The sequence below is a fragment of the Carassius gibelio genome, chromosome A7 (assembly GCF_023724105.1).
Source record: "Carassius gibelio isolate Cgi1373 ecotype wild population from Czech Republic chromosome A7, carGib1.2-hapl.c, whole genome shotgun sequence".
NCBI lineage: Eukaryota > Metazoa > Chordata > Actinopteri > Cypriniformes > Cyprinidae > Carassius > Carassius gibelio.
In genome coordinates, this window is record NC_068377.1 from 30,196,721 (window position 1) to 30,207,714 (window position 10,994).

The 10,994-nt window shown below is 37.2% G+C and overlaps 1 protein-coding gene across 3 annotated transcripts in view; it reads right to left on the reverse strand.

Annotated features, from left to right (window-relative positions):
- Window positions 1-9,450, reverse strand: part of LOC128017155 (5-hydroxytryptamine receptor 2A) — an 86,907-nt gene extending 77,457 nt beyond the window's left edge. For 2 of the 3 annotated variants that reach the window (XM_052602394.1, XM_052602387.1), the window contains exons 1-2: window positions 9,413-9,449; window positions 8,938-8,999 (exon numbers count right to left, since the gene is read on the reverse strand). The gene's annotated coding sequence lies outside the window, so the exon portion shown is untranslated. Of the gene's footprint in view, window positions 1-8,937; window positions 9,000-9,412 lie in introns of all 3 variants that reach the window. The other variant, XM_052602388.1, reaches the window with a different exon arrangement.
- Window positions 9,451-10,994: the final 1,544 nt, after the last annotated feature.

Consider the following 10,994-nt stretch of genomic DNA (forward strand, 5'->3'; position numbering starts at 1 on the left):
TAAAAAAAAAAAACTAGAACCAATTTGGATTAATACATAGATTACATGAAAGTATGTCTAGATTTAATTTCACCTTAAAAAAAAAGGTAAATTTTGCATAAAGAAATTGAAGACAAATTATACATTTACTGCTGTTGCATTATTTTTTATTTAATTTATGCTTTAAATTTTGGTTAAAAACACCTCACATAGGATTTAATATATTAGATTTAAATTTTCAACTATAATATTATTTTTACCAAGGGTTGGTAAAAAAAAAGAAAAAAAAAAGAGAAAATTGTCATTATTTGCTCACCCCCAAGTTGTTCCAAACCTGTATGTTTCTTTCTTCTGCTGAACACAAAGGAAGATATTTTGAGTTGGTAACCAAACATTGACATCCATAGGGAAAAAAATATAGAAGTCATTGGCTACCAGCAACAGTTTGGTTGCCAAAATAACATAATCTTTTGAGTTCAACAGAAGAAATAAACTCCATTTGGGTAAACTATCACTTTAAGCACATTTTCCTCCCAAATTCCCATTACCAATTTATGGACCTTCCATTATTCTCAATGACGACTTGCATTACTTTAACCCAATATTTGGCGTGGCAAAGTTGTTATAAAGCAAAGCAAGACTATCAACAAAAATTCTTGTGACTTAAATACAGTCAATCCTCTTATGGACAGCAGCGTCTGCTCTCTTATGGGGTATGACTAATCGCACCTAACAAAACACCTTTTCAAAGAGCCAATTACGAAGGACTGCATGGTGCTGAATGGAGCAGAATACGATTAGATGAGATCTGCAGTTGCACATTTTGGCACCATCCCAGTGCTGAGTGCTATGTGTTAAATTATACAGACCCAGCACGGCTCCTACGAATGGCTTCGTCGTGCCTCTGACATATAATTTGTGACAACAGCAGGGACCTGAGCTTCACCCTAAAGCCAGGCTAGGACGGATCGACTGAATGCACAGAGGCCAAATGGAGCTCCACAAGGGTTGAAGGGCAAGAAGAACAGGGAAATAAAATAGGTTTATGATATGAATGAAGGATTATAGGATTTGAAAAGTCAATTAGATCCAGCTCAACCATCTCAAGTATAATCATAGAAGCCAACATTCATTACTGGGTCAAATAGGGTTAGAAGTTTAGGTGGGAAAGAACATCAACCTAGAAGAGCATAAAGGCACAGCTCCTACCTCTAGAAGTTATGTCCTCCATCAGTGCCTCATATGTGCCTTAGTGTCTGTCTAAAGTGGCCTTTATGCGAGGTGATGAGTGCAGACCCCTAGAGGAAAGAAATTTTCTCTTCTCTCACCCAGTCCGCCTGCAAGTCTAATAAGCCTCACAGGAACATCTCCCACCACACACACACACACACACAGTGTAATCATAAAAGCTGAAAGGTAATCCGGCCTCCCTGTTTAACATTGCCAGGAGACAGGATCATTAGACTACTCAACAATAACGAGGAATATTTGAGGCACATTTCCCCCACTTTCAGGAAGTACGTTTGGAGAATGTCAAACGAAAACTCCTGCATTCCAACATCCATATATATCCCACTGACTCCCTGCTGCATGCACATCTACCATTAAGGGCTTTGTAGAAGAAAAGGTAGAAGAGAAACAAGGGTAGTCATCATAAACTTTTTTTCTAGAGCCCGAGCGATATATCGGCCGGCCGATATTATCGGCCGATATGAGCTAATTGCATTTAAATCGGCATCGGCGTTTATAACGGCCGATGAAACATGAAAAAACAGAGTCTCATGCTTCACTCATGTTATGAGTGTTGCATACTTTGCCCACCAGAGGGCGGTCTGCAACTCCAGAGTTGACAACAGCGCCAGAAATTCACTACAGAAGAAAGCGATCAGCCAAGCCACCCAGGTGAGTCTGTCGTTCGTCATGTGAAATGATTGTAGATGTAATTCATACACTGTATATAAAAACGGTGTGGTAGTTCTAGCTAACGGTCCTATCATTATCACTTCTAAATATTCTGCAACATCACTTACAGCCGCTCATGCATTGCTATATTTGATTAGCCACAAAGCTAATACCTTGTTTATCAGTGGAAGAGCGCGAACGTTAATAAGAGGTCAAACTATAACGTTAGCATTTAAATTATTCTTATTCTATTGCGGTGTGTTTCCCACATAATGACCGCGTAATGGTCCTTTCACACAGAACGCGGTATGCTGGGTTCAGCGTTGCCCTTCAGATACAACGCGATTTGCGCTGCGCTGGGCTATGACGTTGGCGGAGTTTTAAAATCTTTTAGCGGGAGCTCTTTCATAGTCTGTTGTTCCTCCTTTCGGTCAGCAGCAAACATGTATCTGTCCCGTTGTAAGAAGCGAGCGATAGCGCTAGTCCAGCTGATGATAATTAAGAGAGAAGCAAGGAAGAAGACGCTACCCTCAGGTCCAGAGAACAATTTGGTGAATTCAGGCTGGTTACGTTACTCTAACGCTAAGTGAAGTGAAGTGAAAGTGACATTCAGCCAAGTATGGTGACCCATACTCAGAATTTGTGCTCTGAATTTAACCCATCCAAAATGCGCACACACACAGAGCAGTGAACACACACACACACACTGTGAGCACACACCCGGAGCAGTGGGCAGCCATTTATGCTGCGGCGCCCGGGGAGCAGTTGGGGGTTCGATGCCTTGCTCAAGGGCACCTAAGTTGTGGTAACAATTCCGTCCTGCCCGAGACTAGAACTCACAACTCTTCGATTGGGAGTCCGACGCTCTAACCATTAGGCCACGACTTCCCCTAATATAGCTTCCTTTTTATTCCATTTATTATAATTATAATTCTAATGATGACATGAGTAATGATACATGGTGATTTTATTAATACACATGCTTATTCTTTCTCTGTCTCTCTCTCTGCCTACAGATACCTGAAAAAGGTGAATGCTGTAGCAGCAAAGTGTGGGACTACTTCTGCAAATACTTTAACTTTAGTATTATAATTTATTTACAGTACACACACAGACTGTTAAAACCAGCTTCAACTGGAAGAAAGTAAAAGTGTTAAATGTTTAAAACCAGACTGTTTTTTGATCATTAAAAAAATATATACTTTTGATGTGCAATTGTTTACTCATTGAGACCTTAATCTAAGGCTTTTTTTTTTTTTTACATAAATCCCTTCTGGAAAATGGTTTATACAGCCCACATACATAGAACAGGCAGATATTTTGCTATTTAGATATTAGATATTTAGATATTTGCTATTGTGTAAGTGCAGTTTATAGGAAATGGGTCTAATATCCAGTTTATTTTCAAAATCAAAATATCGGCTTATAAATCTGCTATTTTCAAGTTAATATCGGCATCGGCCCCCAAAAATCCATTTTGGTTGGGCTCTACTTTTTTCCCCTGGGTTCTCTATCTTCCTGTGAGTCTATATATTTATAAACTACCGTTCAAAAGTTTGGGATTAGTGAGAAATTAAATGTTTTTTTAAAGAAGTCTCTTATGCTCTTCAAGGCTACATTTACTTGATCAAAAATACAGAAAAATTAACAATAATCTTTCAAAATGTCTTTACAATATAAAATAGTGGTTACAGTTTTAATATCCTTTAAAATATCATTTATTTCTGTGAGGAAATGCTGAATTGCAGTAACTGCAATACTTTTTTTCAGGATTCTTTGATGAATAAAACGTAAAAAAGTACAGCATTTATTCAAAATATAAATATTTGCTTTCATTTCTTATCAATTCAACATATCCTTACTGAATAAAAGTTTTAATTTCTTAAAAAAAAAAGGAAGAATAAAAATATGCCTACCCCAAACATTTGCACGGTAGTGTATGTTGTTAGAAAAGATTAATATTTTAATGTAATGCTTTTTTTTAAAGGGGTCATATGACGTTGCTAAAAAGAACATTATTTTGTTTATTTGTTGTAATGCAATGTGTTTATGTGGTTTATGGTAAAAAAAAAAAAAAGCCATAATATTTTCCACATACTGTACATTATTGTTTATTATTATTATCATCTTTATGCCCGACTTTCTGAAATGCGTCGATTTTTACAAAGCTCATCAGTCTGAAAAGCGAGGTGTATGCTGGTTGGCCAGCTGTCCAGTGCATTGTGATTGGTTGAATACCTCAAGCGTGTGACAAATGTTACCCGTCTTTAACATACTGTGATGCCCTGTCCTGGCGCAACGAGACAAAAACAATAAAACCCATTGCAAAAAAGGCATGTGTTGCATCCAATGGGGACATAATTACAGGGTTTTTCCTACATAAAAATTTTTTTGGCGGCCGCCAAAACGATTTTTTTTTTTGTGCCGCCAAAGCCTTATTTGATTTGTAATTGGGTTTTGTGAGTGAAGCAGGCTACTGACGGAGTGACAGAGAGAACGAGCACAGTGCCCCACCCCGACGCGGGCACTCTCCGTCTTCAGTTCTGGCTTTGTTCTCTCCCTCACATCAAAATCAGCTGATCCCAGGGTCGTCGCTAGTGTGGTGAAAGGTGGTGACTATTATATGGGCACACGGCTGAAGGGGTGCCCCTGGCGATCTCAACCGTCTGGCTGAGGCCATCCTTAAAAGACGCTCAGGACAGTTGACAGGCCACTGCTGTTTGTGGTCACAAAAGCTTAGCATTTTCACGTGTTTTTAAGCCTTGCAGGCTCAGCAGGAACTGAGAAGCTGTTACTCGCGCGCTGTGTTCAGTGAGCACGCAGAGAGAGCCGCGTATCACAGACAGCAACACTGAACTGAATTCTACTTCGTGAAGTTCTCATCGAACTTCCTCCTGCACCTGAACGAACAAATACAAATCGCAGTTTAAACAAACAGAAAAGGATGTAAAAGAGCCCAATTCAGCACCGCGGTGTTCTGATGTTTAGAGCTCATGCAGAAAGAGGGGCCTCAAAACGCTTGAACACTGAAATTTGCCTTATTTTGTACCGTCAAATACAAATACCGTCAAATTCATACCGTCTTCGAAAGTATGTTCGAAAAAAAACTGTTGGTTATGTCTTAAGTGAATGTAAAAAGTTTAGAAAAAAATTAGACGTGTATTATATTGGATGGATTCATTGTCTCTTAAAGTGACCGTGCCTAATTTAACTACTGGCTGCTGTAATGTTAATCCAAGAAAATGAAAGAAAGAAAATCACACACTGCTCCTTACTTTGTAGTTTTAACAAGAATTAATGCACAGTCAAACCAGCAATTATTCAGACACCAGATATTTTAATATATTTTTTTACTAGTAGGTGCAGGACACTATAATACATTTATGCAGGTGAGTATAGCAAAATAAAGTGAACTGTGACATATTATACCCAAAAATTCTTCATACAGTGGACCACTAGTGAAATTTATTAATAATAATAATATTGATAATGATGATAATAATAAAATTGGGACCAGAAATTATTCAGCACCATTAAAAAAAAATCTTTACAGTTATGAGGTGTTTTGCGTGCGTGTAGACAAATCTTTTGCGATGTCCTGACAACCAGGATTCCCACACAACACGTCCGCTAAAGTCTGATTTGTAACCTAATGACTCCTTTGAGCCGATTCATTATAATGAATAGTTAAAGCAATTGGTCTGCACGTCAGTGCCTGAATCGGTGTATAAAGAAATCATTACTTCTTAGAAGAACATATACTGTATATCTGAAATGAGAAAGTAAATGTGCTTACCCCATTTAGCAAGAGTGTTAAGTAAAATTTACCATGTCGGTCAGCCACCACCGAAGACCAATTTTGACCCAGGAAAAACCCTGAATTACTGGTTATAATGACTTATGCTGTCTTTTTATGCATTGTGTCTTTCAAGAATTGTCCTCACAAACCATGATTACATTGTAATACCCATTTCAGATATTTATAAACCATATACAAGCACACACACAAAGGGTGACCAAACGTTCCGGTTTCCTATTGCTGAAAAATAACCTGTACGGAAACAGTCACATCAATATTTTACATGCAGTTATGAGAGAGGGAGGGCAGTTATATTAGGCGCGTTCGACTTGAAGCAGCGCTGCACAGAATGATCACCTGTACGGCATCAAAGTACCGCGAGAGCGATTCGAATGCATTGGATGTGTGTGCTCTCTTATCGCTCTCGCTGTACTTTAATGTCATACAGTGATCCTTCTGTGCGTGCGCGGTGCTTCAAGTCGAACGAGTCTATCAACTTTGTGTGATTGCTTCTGGAATTCGCAGGTTGTAAAATCGTGTCGTATATAATCTCGTCCGTATGATTTTCAGATAAACTCACTCACTCGTGCCGTGTGCGTGGACATACGATCTTCCAACCATCCGAATTCGCACGGTGTACGCCCGCCTTTAACCACTGGTTTTTAGTTGTGTTCTCTTTTGGAAGACAAACAAAGCAGTTTCGCTTTCACATGAAACGCACAGCTTCTCCAAGACATGGCAGCGGCAGCAACAATACTACAGAGAGAATCTAAGTTATTCCTTCTTTCTTTGTGTAAACATTTGGGCAGTGTTATGCAAATCTTCCCACACAGTGACGTAGACATGTGTGGGCGTGTTTAAACGAGACGTTTTAGGAGGTCGTGGCAAGTCTTAACTTTTATAAAGAATATCTCTTTGGGTTTGAACAGGGATATTAAGAACAGGGATACCATGGTCCTTAAACCAGGTACTGGTAGCTTTGGAACTGTGTGCAGGTGCCAAGTCCTGTTGGAAAATGAAATCTGCATCTCCATAAAGTTGGTCAGCCGCAGGAAGCATGAAGAGTTAATTAGCTGATTAGAGTGTGGCACCAGGTGTCTTCAGTATTGAACCTTTTAACAATATTCAAATTTTTTCAGATACTTGTAGCGGACTTCGTCTCTCACCACAAAGAACCACACGACACCACTGGCTTCAGTGGACCACGTCTGCAGTTTATTAAAAGACAGGACAGGAATTAACGGCACACAAAAACACTCTCTGTTCTTTGTTCTGTCTCGCTCAAGTCCAAAGCTGTTCTGACCATTTCTAACAATAAACTTACTACATGCAGTGTCTTGTTTCACTCATTTTCATTCAACACATTTATTAGACATCATATACAATACAACCTTAGACAAAGTCAATAAAGGAAAGGTAAAAATATTCTCAATATAATATAATAGGGGTGGGCGATTTCTCGATATTTAAAATATATCGAGATATTTTTTAAACATGATATGGATTTTGACAAATCGTATATATATTTAATTCTGATTCTGCCACTTTGCTTGTTTGTCTTCTCTGTGCTGTGCTCGCCCCCGCCTCCTTGATTTTGTTCCCCCTCCCCTCGCATTGCGTGTTGTCTCATAAACATGGCGGCGTCCTCAACCAGAATGGAGACTGCAGAACTAGTATAAAAAAGACAACTGGCTCCATTATATGGAGATACATCGGTTTTAAGGCATCGGGCGAACAGCAGGCAGATGTCTACTGTAGGGTCCTATGATGGAACGCGGACGGAATCACAGAATTCAGTCATAAAAACGGAATTTACAGTTGTGGAATGTCACGGAATTTGTCAGATTTTAACTGAATTCAAAAGTAGGTCATTGCACTCACATCAAATCGCGATATTGACTAATATCTGTAAATATTAAGCCGGAAAAGTCTATTTAAATATGAATCCTGTATGTTCTGCGTGTCTGTGTTAATGAATGGAGCAGAAGCGCATCTTCATTTATTAAACAAACAGAAGCGCGCATGACGCTCCGGTGATTTCAGCTTCCGTCGTCTCACTAAATGACGATGTGAACATATGAACAACATCTCCAGAACTGCACTGAGAGTCACTCCATGAGCATCTGAACGTCTGATTTGAGTAAAATCTACCATCATATCACATCATAGACTGTATATCACATGCACAGAACTGTAAAAGTAAACCTGTCAAAATAAAAGTATTTGCCAGAAATCTATTACTAGCCTATTTAGGGAAGTCGTGGCCTAATGGTTAGAGTCGGACTGGCAATTGAAAGGTTGTGAGTTCGAGTATCGGGCCGGCAGGAATTGTAGGTGGGGGGAGTGCATGTACAGTTCTCTCTCCACCATCAATACCACGAATGAGGTGCCCTTGAGCAAGGCATCGAACCCCCAACTGCTCCCCTGGCCCCGCAGCATAAATGGCTGCCCACTGCTCCGGGTGTGTGTTCACAGTGTGTGTGTGTGTTCACTGCTCTGTGTGTGTGCACTTCAGATGTGATAAATGCAGAGCACGAATTCTGAGTATGGGTCACCATACTTGGCTGAATGTCACGTCACTGTCATTTTCTTTCACTTTTGTTCAGCAGAATGTACATAGCCTACTACTACTACTATTAAAATGAAACGAACACAATTTAAGGAATAATCACACAACATTTCTTCCATGTTTTATTTTTAATAGTAAATCCCCTTTGTTTACCAAAAAATAAAGTTTGCTTAATTTTCAAATATCAAAAGATGAATTAAATGAATGTCTTATACCTTCATTTTGATAACCAGAAAAATGTGAATACACAGAATTTCAGAGGGGAAAAAAAAATTATCATAAGGCTATTTTAAGAAAAATAATTAACAAATTAAGTTGTTTTTATGCATTTAAATAATTACACTTGCTTAAACACATAATTAGATTACAATAAAACATATGGTGAAGAAAAAAATAAAACATTTCATAGGGCCCTAAACATGTAATATTTGGCATATTTGTTTTTACAGTAGTTTTTGGGGGGTTATTTTTCCTGTAAAGATATCGAGATATATATCGTATATCGAGATATAGCAAAATATATTGAGATATATTTTTTGCTCCATATCGCCCAGCCCTATATTCAATATAAATATATTTCTACACACGCATACAATTTCATACTTTGCAAAAAGAAGAAAACATTTTTTCAGTCTGACCTTACAATGACATGTGATCGTATAGTGGTTATTTTGTAACAATTACATACCTGCAGTTTATTTAAAGACAGGACAGGGATTAACGGCACACAAAAACACTCTGTTCTTTGTTCTGCGAGAGTTGCGAGAAGAGAGAGAAAAGTAAAGTGAACCTCTGTCCCCATTAATACTGTAACTGCAGCTGATTAACGACTCAAAGATGATACATAGCTACAATTACACAATTGAAAACATAAAATTACGATATACTTTAGACAAGTTTAACTGCATGACGTTTTAAGAACATAATCCACTTTTATTAAAAAAACAAAATTATCAGAAAAATACCGCCAATAAAAATGGCGCGGGCGGTAACTTGAACCAACTCGTTAACAAAAAACTCACAATATACTGAAAAATACGCCAAACGAACAGACTATTTGACTCAGTCCAGCATCAAAACATGTCATCCACTGATATCAAACACAATTTTAACTAAATGTGATATATTTTAACTCCACGTCACAGAGCACATTTGCAACTTACCTGTCTCGCTCAAGACCAAAGCTGTTCTGACGAAAGCGGGACCCGATTGGGCAATTTAATTAACGGAAATGACACCACACAACATAAAATACCATACATTATTTTAAACCAAAATACACAGTTTCCGTATACTCCTACAAGTTTGTTAATAATGTCATGTATGGTGAAACATGAAAATAAAATATATTTTCTTGGAAAATTTAAAGTTTGCTGGAATGGTCAAACTCAAAACACTACATACTGAATTTGGGATTTTCCTTAGTTGTCAGTTATAAACATCAAAATTAAAAGAAATAAACATTTTAAATATATCAGTATGTGTGTAAAGAATGAATATAATATACAAGTTTCACTTTTTGAACGGAATAAGTTAAATAAATCAACTTTTTGATGATATTCAAATTATATGACCAGCACCTGTAAATGTAGCCTTGATGAGCATAAGAAACTCCTGTAAAAAACATAAAAAATCGTTCTGATCCCAAACTTTTGAATGGTAGTATATATATAGAGAGAGAGAGAGAGCAATATAATGTTACATGCATGTATATAACACAAGTTAAGCCCTGTGGGGGAGTTTATGTGGATGAAGTCAGTTATAGAAACAAAGCTCCACACATTATGGCACCGCATTGTTCGACCTGAGAAAATGTAAAAATGCCCAGAATTGTAGAAGATGAGGATAAATGGCTTGTAATAAACATGGAGGTCAAATAAGCCACTGAAAAGCTACCTTATGCTGTAATTATGGCTTTGTTCCCTATATAGCCTGAGGTGTTATTCTGCAACTCGCCCAAAGCAGTCCCAATATATTGGAAAATCAATACAGGAACTCTCAGAATTTTTTTAAATTACTTGCACTTCTGTCATTTCAAACTTTTCCATATTTTGTGGAACACAAAGGCTATTTTGAAAAATGTGTTAAAAACTATATATATATATATATACACACACACACACACACACACACACAAACTGTTTAATAACAAAAAAGTTGCAGTCATCTGAATTTCACAATAGATATAATTTGACAATGTTTCATCTGTTACAGGATGTTTTATATCTTATAACTGTATATTTCATTATGTTAATATATCAAACTTCAAAAATCATTGTAGCATAAAATGTACTAACAACCACCATAATAATGCAGGTGGTCAAAGTGAAAACCACACAATGAATCAGAGTTTATAGAACGTGCAAAACAAATACTTGTATATAGCCAGTGCAAAAGGTCATACACACAAAAACAAACCATTAAAATAATGTAATAAACATTAAGTAAGTGCAAAAAAAATATTTAACACAAATGACAATAATTTACATTCATAATAACTAAAAGTAACAAATAATATATAAAATAAATAAATAAACTACTTCATCTACTACTATCATTAATTGATTCCGGAAAGACTTCCAGAAATGTCCTTTACCCATTTTTCACCATTATTGTATGGTAATTCAGTTTTTACTTGCAAAAACCACGAAACTGACAATTAACTTCCATGTAATGTTAAGTTGTTTAAAATTTTTCGTCTTTGTATTCCACAGAAGAAAGTTAGGTGATTCTAAGCTTAGGAAA